The following is a 12,051-nucleotide window of genomic DNA, read 5'->3' on the forward strand; positions in this document are numbered from 1 at the left end:
TAGCCAACATCCTTCCTTCATCCAATACTACCAGAAACAAATCAATTGGCCATTTATTTCATTGGTGTTGGTCAGATCTTGTTTAGCTGTTACCCTATTTTTCTGAGACTCATCACTGAACATTGAGTTTTTTTTTGTTTTTTTTATTCATTCATGGGATGTGGGCATCGCTGGCCATGCCAGCATTTATTGCCCATCCCTAATTGCCCTTGAGAAGGTGGTGGTGAGCTGCCTTCTTGAACCGCTGCAGTCCATGTGGGGTAGGTACACCCACAGTGCTGTTAGGAAGGGAGTTCCAGGATTTTGACCCAGCGACAGTGAAGGAACGGCGATTTAGTTCCAAGTCAGGATGGTGTGTGACTTGGAGGGGAACTTGCAGGTGGTGGTGTTCTCATGCATTTTCTGCTCTTGTCCTTCTAGTTGGTAGAGGTCGTGGGTTTCGAAGGTACTGCCTAAGGAGCCTTGGTGCATTGCTGAAGTGCATCTTGTAGATGGTACACATTGCTGCCACTGTGCGTCGGTGGTGGAGGGAGTGAATGTTTGTAGATGGGGTGCCAATCAAGTGAGCTGCTTTGTCCTGGATGCTGTCGAGCTTCTTGAGTGTTGTTGGAGCTGCACCCATCCAGGCAAGTGGAGAGTATTCCATCACACTCCTGACTTGTGCCTTGTAGGTGGTGGACAGGTTTTGGAAAGTCAGGAGGTGAGTCACTCGTCGCAGGATTCCTAGCCTCTGACCTGCTCTTGTAGCCACGGTATTTATATGGCTACTCCAGTGCAGTTTCTGGTCAATGGTAGCCCCTAGGATGTTGATAGTGGGGGATTCAGCGATGGTAATGCCATTGAATGTCAAGGGGAGATGGTTAGATTCTCTCTTGTTGGAGATGGTCATTGCCTGGCACTTGTATAGCGTGAATGTTACTTGCCACTTATCAGCCCAGGCTTGGATATTGTCCATGTCTTGCTGCATTTCTACACGGACTGCTTCAGTATCTGAGGAGTCACAAATGGTGCTGAACATTGTGCAATCATCAGCGAAGGTCCCCACTTCTGACCTTATGATTGAAGGAAGGTCATTGATGAAGGAGCTGAAGATGTTTGGGCCTAGTACACTACCCTGAGGAACTCCTGCAGTGATGTCCTGGAGCTCAGATGATTGACCTCCAACAACCATAACCATCTTCCTTTGCGCTAGGTATGACTCCAGGCAGCTGAGGGTTTTCCCCCTGATTCCCATTGACTTCAGTTTTGCTAGGGCTCCTTGATGCTATACTCGGTCAAATGCTGCCTTGATGTCAAGGGCAGTCACTCTCACCTCACCTCTTCAGTTCAGCTCAAGTCTTGAGCAAAGTGTGTTGAAACATTTCTGAAACAATGATTATAGTGTCATATAAATGCAAGCTTTCATTTCTAACATTCAATCTTTTGGAAGGAAGTTAATGGATTCATAAAATTAATATATCTGGAATGATTTAACAATTCATTCTTTATTAAGTTTACAGTATTAATTAATTGTTCAATACACTTTGAACAAAAACAAAAAATAACAACTAATTTTGAAGGGTGCTTGACCATTTTATTCTACCTTTAGTGCAGCCTGTCCCTTTCCCTTTAATAAACTACTATCTAAGTTGAAAGCTTCTATTTCTAAACCACCTTTCACAGTCACCACACCACAACAATAGAAATCAAGACTCCGGTATTATCCGCCAGTAACTTGCTGTGCAAAGATTTACTGTCCACATTCATAGACATGGCTAACTTTGACTAATCAATGCCAGTCAGGGCATAAAAGACTTGCCAGCTGGGCAGAATAAAGCACATAAGTGTGGCATATTAGAGATGTGAAATGCTACCCAAGTCTTCTCTGCAGTCACTCTATTCTGAAAGATTGTTCTATTATCCTCTGTTTTTTTGTGCCGGATGTCCCTTGCTGGCTGTTCCACTTTATGGCTGTTAAATCGGCCAAACTGATGATTGCCCCAAGGTACTGTGATTTCCTGTCACTTTACTTTCAGGATCAAATTCTACTGCATTGTCCCTTCACATTTCATTTTAAATTTAGATGTCAATGAGATATCCTACACTGAAAAAATATTAAAACTGAAGATAATCATTCATTTATTTTTCAAATAAATTTGCTATTAATGTCCCTTTTGTTAGCTTAGCCAGTCTTTAGGAATTGTATTATCTACTGAAGCATAGTGTCTTAACCTTGGGCCACAGACATGAAATGAAAATTCAAATATAATGAAGTAGAGTGGTTGTTCTTCTGGTAATATTTTTGCTACATGAAATTTCCTACAGTAAATTAATTTTCCTGACGAAAAAAAGTTTATGTATATATTATATTATACAATGTGTCACAGTATTTACTGAGATATACATTGGCATACTGAAATAGTACAAAGTGTAGTTGTTGGGCACAACATACCGTTTGGGGATCAGGATAATTTGGCAACAATCACTGCAGTTTGGTTAGTCCAGGGATGTCAAGGAACATACAAATATGGTTATGTGACATATGGCTTGTGCATTGAAACTTTGTGCAGCACTACAAGCGAGTTGTTAGTTTGCCAATCCACTCGGATTTTCTTGGTGGGGGGAGAGGGGTGGCACATTATGGGTCCATTTGAGAGGAGCCTGGTGTGGGAATGAGTGTCCACACTAGCTGAGTACTTCAATATCCTGGGCAGCCTGTGGAATCAGTTGAGCATGGGGTTGTAAGGCATGTATTGTCTAAAGAGGTTTAAGACAAGGGCATTACCACAGAAAAGGAGAGAGATGAAAGTTGCTCAGCCATGTCTATGATGGTCCAGAATATGTCAGTTTGGTTTCTTTTGTTTATGGGAAATGGAACTGAGTTTGAGGGCAATGTAACCATGGTAACAAGATGGTTGGAAGAGATTAAGAAGGGGAAAGTGCATTTTGCTGTGTTCAAGTTTGTTCTTCTGCCGTTACTTATATGAATCGTTGTTCCACTATGATTTATTGGTGGTTTGCAAGAAATATAGCAATCAAAGGTAAAAATGGCATACAAGTGTGAGTGAATCACTGCATAGTATCATACGGGAATCAGTGTCTCAATAAAAAACCTGATCTTGTATTGTTACACCAGGATATGTGTGCGTAATCTACTGTTAAAGATAACAAGAGGAATTCAACAAGAAAGTAGTCCAACACCTGCATCTAATGGATTTCCAATAAGCAATGTAAAATCACCTGGTATTTTCTAAAATCTAGCTGGAGTACATAGTTCATCCTTTCTGGCTGCCATGTGCCACTGGCATTTGCTCCAGCACAGTGGGGTTCACTTTCTTGCAGCTACTCTTGCACGTTGCTATCAATACGTATTCAAACGTTTGTGCACGTAACCAGCCATACGAACATGATTGACACATGTAGGACTTGTTGGTGCAATGGGTTAAACACTACATGCATTTAATTACTGCCCAAACTGATAGAATTAAAGTCTCCTCTGTTGCTGCTTGAAAGGGTGCTTTGTGAAGTTAGCTTGGCCACATCATCATAGGCATGAACCAATAGCAAAACACTCTTAAAATGACACTAAATTGCCAGCCTCAGTTAAAGGTTCTTTGGAAGAATTTCTGCAGAGTTTCTCCAGTTTCCCACTGTAACTAAAGCGGAAACAATGGAAAAATGTTGTGTAAATGCAATCACAGAATCAGAGAATTTTTATATCGCAGAAGGAGGCCATTCAGCCCATCGTGTCTGCACTGGCTCTCCGAATGAAAAAAATCACACAGTGCCATTCCTCTGCCTTATCCTCATAACCCTGCACATTCTTCCTTTTCAGATAACAGTCTAATTCCCTTTTGAATGCATCGATTCAACCTGCCTGCACCGCACTCTCAGGCAATGCATTGCAGACCTTAACTACTCACTGCGTGAAAAAGCAGTGCAGCAACTCCTCACCACATTATTCTGACAAAATAGTTCCATTTAAATTGTAAAATTTACCAGTCTTTTCCAGAGTTTCTATCGAAGTTATAATTGGAAGAACCCCTGCATAAATCTGTGTGGGAAATGGAAAACTGCTACACTGTTGCTAGGGAAGGTGCTTTTCTGAAGTGGGAGCTGAAGCAGATTGTAGCAGCAGAGCCAGACACTCCGTCCAATTGCACCATACCTGATTTTGAACAGTTGATTGCTGAGAATGAGTGCCCAAAATGGAAATTATTCCAGTCCCCAGCACAAACATAACATTTACAAAAAGAAAATGCTCAGAGAGTTTTGATCGCAAGTTTTCCCAAAATTAGAGGGAAGGAAACATACACAAATGAATGGTACCCTAGACACACCAATTTATAAATATAAAATAAAAATGGAAGAAAACATAATGAAAGGACGATAAAGGATATGAGTATTTCATTTGTTGTTCTTTCAGCTTTCCATCAGTTGGGAAAGAACAGAACTGCATATGGGGGCTCACTAAAAGATGCAATAGTTTCTGAAAGACAAGATGATGACTCTGACACGTACACCTAATGAAACTGTGAACCGCATAATATTCAGCAGTTCAAAAGTCAATGGGCTGAATTTTACTGGCCCCTCAACGCCGTGGGGGCCAGTAAAATGCTGCGGGAAGAGGCCTGCCTCAACCCGCACCGTCAAGAAGGGCCCACTGCATATTACTGGTGGCAGGGGGAACTCGGTACGGCCCCTCTGCCACCTGGCGGCGGGCCCTTCATCTAAATATTCAAATGAACCTAAATTACATGTTAATAAACTTACCTGCAGGCCACAAGGTGAGAACCTGGTGGTATGGAGGGGGAGGAATAAAATTTTCAGTGCGGTAGGGGTGGAGGAGTGGGGAAATCAATTAGTATTGGTTTTGTGAATGGTGGGAAGGGGTTGTTGGGCAAATGATTGGAGGTTGGAGGGGTGGGGGGGAAGCTCGGGTAGGGAATAAAGTGTTTGTTGTCAATGAGGTTTAATGCCAGTTAAGTGACCAGTGGAGTGGTTGAGGAGCCTCCATAACATCAGTGTTTATTTAATAAAGATCTGCACTAATGTTCCTTTAAAAATGTAAATTTTTGCTAAGGGCTTAAAGCTCTTTAAAAATGGCGCCAGCGCAGTGGCGCCGGATACCGTTGCCAAGGACGCCGTGGCCGCCCCCTGTTTGTCACCGGGGGTGGCCACTCTACCCCCTCTATTTAAATGAGCCCCCGTGCGTAATATCGCAAGGGCTCAGGGACGGTGCATCCACGTGGGATGCATGCCGTTTTTAGAGTGCGCTGCCGCGAAGTGCGGCGCACTCATAAAACTCAGCCCAATACTTAAATAAATCCACATTACTGATAAAAAATAATCTTGTATTCAACTCACATCCAATGTCAGGTCTAGTACACCAATCAAATGCAATGCAGCAACTATCCCCCTGCCACTACTGTCACCATATTACGCTAACAAAATGTTTCAGTTTAAATTGTAAAATTTACCTCACTAAACCAGTAATGAGTAGTTAAGCAACGGACATACTTGTCCTTCCTTAGGGGCTCTGTCATCTTTACTGCATATGTGTCATACTGGTGCTCAATAACTGGAAGATATTACATTTTACAGTATATTTAAAATAAATAAATTGCTGCAAAAAGAGACATAATGTCGGATATTGAGGAATAGAATGCTGCCAGGAATGTCTGCCAGCTACAGATGGAATGGACTTTTAGCAAGTTCCTGAGGCTTTGGCACCTCATGGAAGTAAAACATAAATTGCATTTGCAGGTGATGACTGAAAATGGCCCAAAGGTCCCTTGGGCACAAAGGAAATAATATCCCACCACCCAACCCCTGGGGGAAAAAAATATTACATGACAAACATTAGTGAAACAAAATGATCTCAAAATGTTAAGAATCCCATCTACTGACTAAGTCACCAATTTTGTGATTATAGCAAAATGTCTCAGCAATTTGTATTTTTGGATGCAAATCAGAATGAAACTCCACATGGCACAGACTCGGTGGGCCGAAGGGCCTGTTTCAGTGCTGTATCTCTAATCTAATCTAATCTAATCTAATTACTAGTAAAAGAACCTCTGTATTCAATTCACATCCAATCTCAGATCTAGTACACCAATCAGATACAATGCAGCAACTCACCACATTATGCTGACAAAATGTTTCAGTCTAAATTGTAAAATTTACCTGATGTTTTCATTCAGTTGATTTAACCAACTGAGGTTATCGAATTGGAGCTGAATTTGAGGATAATGTTGTTTAGGACTTTTATAGTTTAGTGACTTGACGAAGGCTGCCCAAACTCATTTTACCATTGATCAATAAAAGCTTTGAAACACAGATCCTCATATTATTTTATGAGCATGAAACTTATGGAACATAGGAGCGGGAGTCGGCCATTCAGCCCATCGAGCCTGCCCCATTTAATACGATCATGGCTGATCATCTACTTTAATGCCTTTTTCCCACACTATCACCATGTCATTTGTATTTAGCAATCTGTCAATCTCTGCTTTAAACATAGTCAATGACTGAGCTTCCACCGCCCTCTGGGGTAGAGAATTCCAAAGATTCACAACCCTCTGAGTCAAGAAATTTCTCATCTCTGTCCTAAGTGGCTTCCCCCTTATTTTGAAATTGTGTCCGCTGGTTCTAGACTCCCCAACCAGGGAAAACATCTTGTCTGCATCTACCCTGTCTATCCTTTTAAGTATTTTGTAGGTTTCAGTGAGATCACCTCTCATTCTTGGAAACTCTATAGAATACAGGCCCAGTTTCCCCAATCTCTCTTCATAGGACAGTCCCGCCATCCCGGGAACAAGTCTGGTGAACCTTTGTTGCACTCCCTCTATGGCAATAATATCCTTCCTAAGGTCCTGGGGTGGGGGGGGAACCGGAGTCAGAAATAAAGAAAATCCTGGTATAGTCAGAACCATTTGATGAGGATTCCAGCCCTAGATCAGTTTTGGCATTTATTTAAAAGTAGAATGCCAGCCAAGAGCGACGTCTCAATTCATTCCATCTTCGCTGCCTTCGGAGAATACTTGGCATCAGGTGGCAGGACTATATCTCCAACACAGAAGTCCTTGAAGCGGCCAACACCCCCAGCTTATACACACTACTGAGTCAGCGGCGCTTGAGATGGCTTGGCCATGTGAGCCGCATGGAAGATGGCAGGATCCCCAAAGACACATTGTACAGCGAGCTCGCCACTGGTATCAGACCCACCGGCCGTCCATGTCTCCGTTATAAAGACGTCTGCAAACGCGACATGAAATCGTGTGACATTGATCATAAGTCGTGGGAGTCAGTTGCCAGCATTCGCCAGAGCTGGCGGGCAGCCATAAAGACAGGGCTAAATTGTGGCGAGTCGAAGAGACTTAGTAGTTGGCAGGAAAAAAGACAGAGGCGCAAGGGGAGAGCCAACTGTGCAACAGCCCCAACAAACAAATTTCTCTGCAGCACCTGTGGAAGAGCCTGTCACTCCAGAATTGGCCTTTATAGCCACTCCAGGCGCTGCTTCACAAACCACTGACCACCTCCAGGCGCGTATCCATTGTCTCTCGAGATAAGGAGGCCCAAAAGAAGAAGAAAAAAGAAGAATGATTATAGTACATGACAATTGCAGATATATTATAATACTGATTATAATATTATTAATGTTAGACTGAGAGTTAATACCAAGCTGTTTCACACAGTGAACAGCAATGACTTGGACCGGGATTTTACAGGCAGCAACGAAGTCCCAACATCGGGACGTAAAGTGGGTGGCGTGGCCATGCAGACAGGGAGCAGAAGTGAGACTGCATACTGTCAGGTCTGTCCAATTAACGGCCAGCAGGCATGAGAGATGGCCAATTAAGCAGCACGGGCAGTGGGAGGTCCCAGTCATGCTCGGCTGGTGTCATGTTTTAAAGGCAGGAACCCCTGAGGAAACCCAGAGCAAGGCTGACAACTGTTGTACGTGGGATATGGCAGCAGGCAGAACAAGGGTGTCTGACCCTGGGAAAGTCACTTACCACTGCACTGTCAAGTTCTCAACTGTCTCAGCTTTAACCTTTAATTTATCATGACATCTCGGCAGCTATTGATTTGCTAAATCAGACCCTCTCCACCACCTTTAATGCCCTTCTCCCCATTAAAACTATTACTCTTTCTCACCCTAATTATTCTCCCTGTATATTCCTTATCTTCACTCCTTTAGGTCCAAGGGATGCAGACTTGAACATTGTTGGCAAACAACTGGGTTAACTATTCATTGCCAGATTGGGCTTGACCTCTTAAACTATGAAGCAATGTTTTCCATCACTAAAACTTCCTACGATTCAAAAATCATCAGCTTCTCTTTTCCACCACTAACTGTCTTCTTAAATCATGCCCTTGCCTTCTCCACCCTCACCTCCAACAATAAGTGCGATGAGCTCATGGTCTTTTGTGTTACAAAAGTCAAGACCATCTTTTCAGCTGCTTCCCTCTCCTCACTAGCCCAAACTTCTTCTACGGTTCCCCCTTGTCTAATCCAGAATTTGCATCTTTCTCTCCTATCTCACCTCATGCCCTCACGAGCTCATCTTGTCCATAACGCCCACCTCTTGCACTCTTGATGCTATTCCTGCTAAACTGTTGGCCATCAGCTTCCCTTCTGGCTCCTGTGTTAGCTGAAATAATTAACCGTTTTCTCTCCTCAGGTACTGTCTCCCACCCCTTCCCCTACTTTAAATCTGCTGTCATGCCCCCTCTCCTCAAAAAACAAACCCCTGATCCTCCCACCTGCAACCTAACACTCCATCTCCAAACTTCCCTTTCCTCTACAAAATCTTTGAACATGTTGTTGCCTCCCAAATCAATGCCATCTTTCTTGGAACTTCTTGTTTGAATCCCTCCAATCAGGTTTCCAGCCCTGTCATAGTATCAGAATGGCACTTAGAAAAGTCACAAATGACATCCGAGTTGACTGTGATGTAGGTAAACTATCCTTCCTCATTCTCCTTGACCCGTCTGCAATCTTTAACACGGCTGATCATGAAATTCCGCTCCAATGCCTATCTACTGTAGTCGGGGTTTCATTCTTAACAATCCTGTCAAGTCACCTGCAATGGCTTCTCCTCCTGCTCCTGCATCATTACCTCTGGTGTCCCTCAAGGATCCATCTTTTGACCCCTTTTCTGATCTACATGGTGTCCCTCGCAACATCATCCGAAATCATGGTGTCAGATTCCACATGTACGCTGACGATACCCAGCTCTACCTCTCCTTAACCTCTCTCGATCCCTTTCCTCTCTCTAAATTGTCATACTGCCTGTCCAACATGCAGTATTGGATGAGCTGAAATTTCCTCCGACTAAATATTGGGAAGATGGAAACCGTTATTTTCGGTCCCTGCCACAAACTCCATTCCCCTGCCACCGACCCCACTTATCTCCCTGGCAACTGTGTGAGGATGAACTAAACTGCTTGCAGCCTTGGTTTTATACTCGGCCCAAGATGTGCTTCCTACAACACATCTGCACCATCACTAAGACCACCTATTTCCAACTCTGTAACATTGCCCATCTCTGCCCTTGCCTCAGCTTATCTGCTGCTGAAACCCTCATCCATGCCTTTTTAACTTGACTATTCAACACACTTCTAACTGGCCTCCCATGTTCTATCCTCTGTAAACTTGAGGTCACCCAAAACTCCGCTGTCCATGTCCTAACTTGCACCAAGTCTCATTCGCCCATCGCCCCTGTCCTCTCTGATCTACATTGGCTCCTGGTCAAGAAATGCCTTTATTTTCAAATTCTCATCCTTGTTTTCAAAACCCTCCATGGCATCGTCCTTCCCTACCTCTGTAATCTTCTTCAACCCTACAACTCCCCTTATATTAACAGCACTATATAAATACAAACAGTTGAGCTGTTGTTGTTATTGTTGACTTTTTTTTGATGACATGAGCTCATTAACTGTTGCACTAATTTGAAAGATGAAAGATTTCTTACCTGCAGTCCTATGTTTTGCAGATAATGTTGCTTCCTTCAAACATGGAATATTTCCCCTAAATAAGCAAAAAGGTACTAAAGTAACATAAAACCATTATCTAATCTTAATTTTACACCAAATGCCTCATGAAATGCACCATTTTCCATCCATAAATATTTAGCTTGCTTTCACACTCCCTTGAACTTCCCCTGCCAGCAGATGCACTGCATAATATTTGTACTCACCCAAAAAGACCAGGCAGGCTGAAACCTGATTTAGTACCTGATCCATGCTAAGAGAGAGGCTACCTTAGTCAGGAGAGTGATAAGAGCACGACAATTGACTGCACACTGGGGAGGGGAAAAACCAGTCAGATTTTCACTTCCATTCCCTTTCCAGTGATGCATATTGGTGCGAGTGTATGCAGCTTATTGAGTGAGGATATTGTTACACTCATCCACCCTCCACAGTTGAAAGGTTTCTAAGAACAATAACAACTTGTATTGAATTAAATTATTAATATAGTAAAAATATCCCAAGATACTTAACAAAGGTGAGAACAGATGCCAATATATTCAAATCATTTTAAGCACAGAATAAAATAGTTCAGTCCATTGCACCTATAATGGTTTTCTGAAAGAACTGTCTACCTAATCCCATTGTACTGTCTTTTCGGTTTTCTTCTTTTTTCATCAATTTCTTACCCATGCTACTATGTCTCTTTAAATGCCACATGGCTAACATTTATCAACAACATCCTGGGGGGGTCACAATTAACCAGAAACTTAATGGGACAAGCCATATAAATATTGTGGCCACAAGAGCAGGTCAGAGGCTGGGAATTCTGCAGCGAGTAACTCACCACCTGACTCCCCAAAGCCTGTCAACCATCTACAAGGCACAGGTCAGGAGTGTGATGGAATACTCTCCACTTGCCTGGATGAGTGCAGCTCCAAAAACACTCAAGACAATCGACCCTATCCAGGACAAAACAGTCTACTTGATCATCATCCCATCAACCAGCTTAAACATGCACTCCCTCCACCACCAGCAAACAGTGCCAGCAATATGTACCATCTACAAAATGCACAGCAGCAACTCACCAAGTCTCTTTCGACATCACCTTCCAAACCCATGACCTCAACCACCTAGAAGGACAAAGGCAGCAGATGCATGGGAACACCACCACCTGCAAGTTCCCCTCCAAGCCACACACCATCCTGACTTGGAACTATATCGCCATTCCTTCACTTTCGCTGGGTCAAAATCCTGGAACTCCCTCCCTAACAGTACCGTAGGTGTTCCTACATTAGATGAACCGCAGCAGCTCAAGAAAACAACTTACCACCACCTTCTCAAGGGCAATTAGAGTTGGGCAACAAATGCTGGCCTTGCCAGCAATGCTCACATCTCATGTAAGAATTAAAAAAAGTCTATGTGGAGCCTTATCAACCATCTTTTGAAATTTCATGGGCAAAGAATCAACTACATTTCTTTTATCAATACATTGAGCTATTTCCTCTAATTTCACTATGAAACATCAAACAGAACTTGTCTTTTACAAATCCAAATGTATTGTCCATAATTAACCCATGTCTTTCAATGTGAGTATTTCAGTATTCATTTTATCCCATATTTTGGCCTTTAGAAACTTACCCACTACCAATGTTTGGCTGACTGGTTATAGCTATCCAGTTTATTCCTTTCTCCCTTTTCAAAGAGATGTGTTATTCTCGTGACACTCCAGTCCCCTGGAACACTTTCAACATCCTAGGATGTTTGAAAGATTGTGATCAAAGTCTCAACTGTTTATTCTCCAACCTCCTCAGCACTTAAAGATCAAACACCTTTTTCAGTTTGAATTCTATCATTTTTTTTTTAGTACGATACAAACGCAACTTTTTTTTTTTACTACTTTATCGATGGTTATCCTATCTAATTATTCCATCTTATTTGAAACTGCCCAGCAAGTGAACAAATTTGTTGCACTGTTTTAGCAATGTCACCAGTTTTTTTGAGAAACCAAGTTGGATGTCTACAGTGTTCATACAGCTCAACTAAATTGAGCTTTCTTAAATTAATTGATAATCATTAACTGCAAGAACTCATAAA

The sequence above is a fragment of the Heterodontus francisci genome, chromosome 15, assembly GCF_036365525.1.
Source record: "Heterodontus francisci isolate sHetFra1 chromosome 15, sHetFra1.hap1, whole genome shotgun sequence".
NCBI lineage: Eukaryota > Metazoa > Chordata > Chondrichthyes > Heterodontiformes > Heterodontidae > Heterodontus > Heterodontus francisci.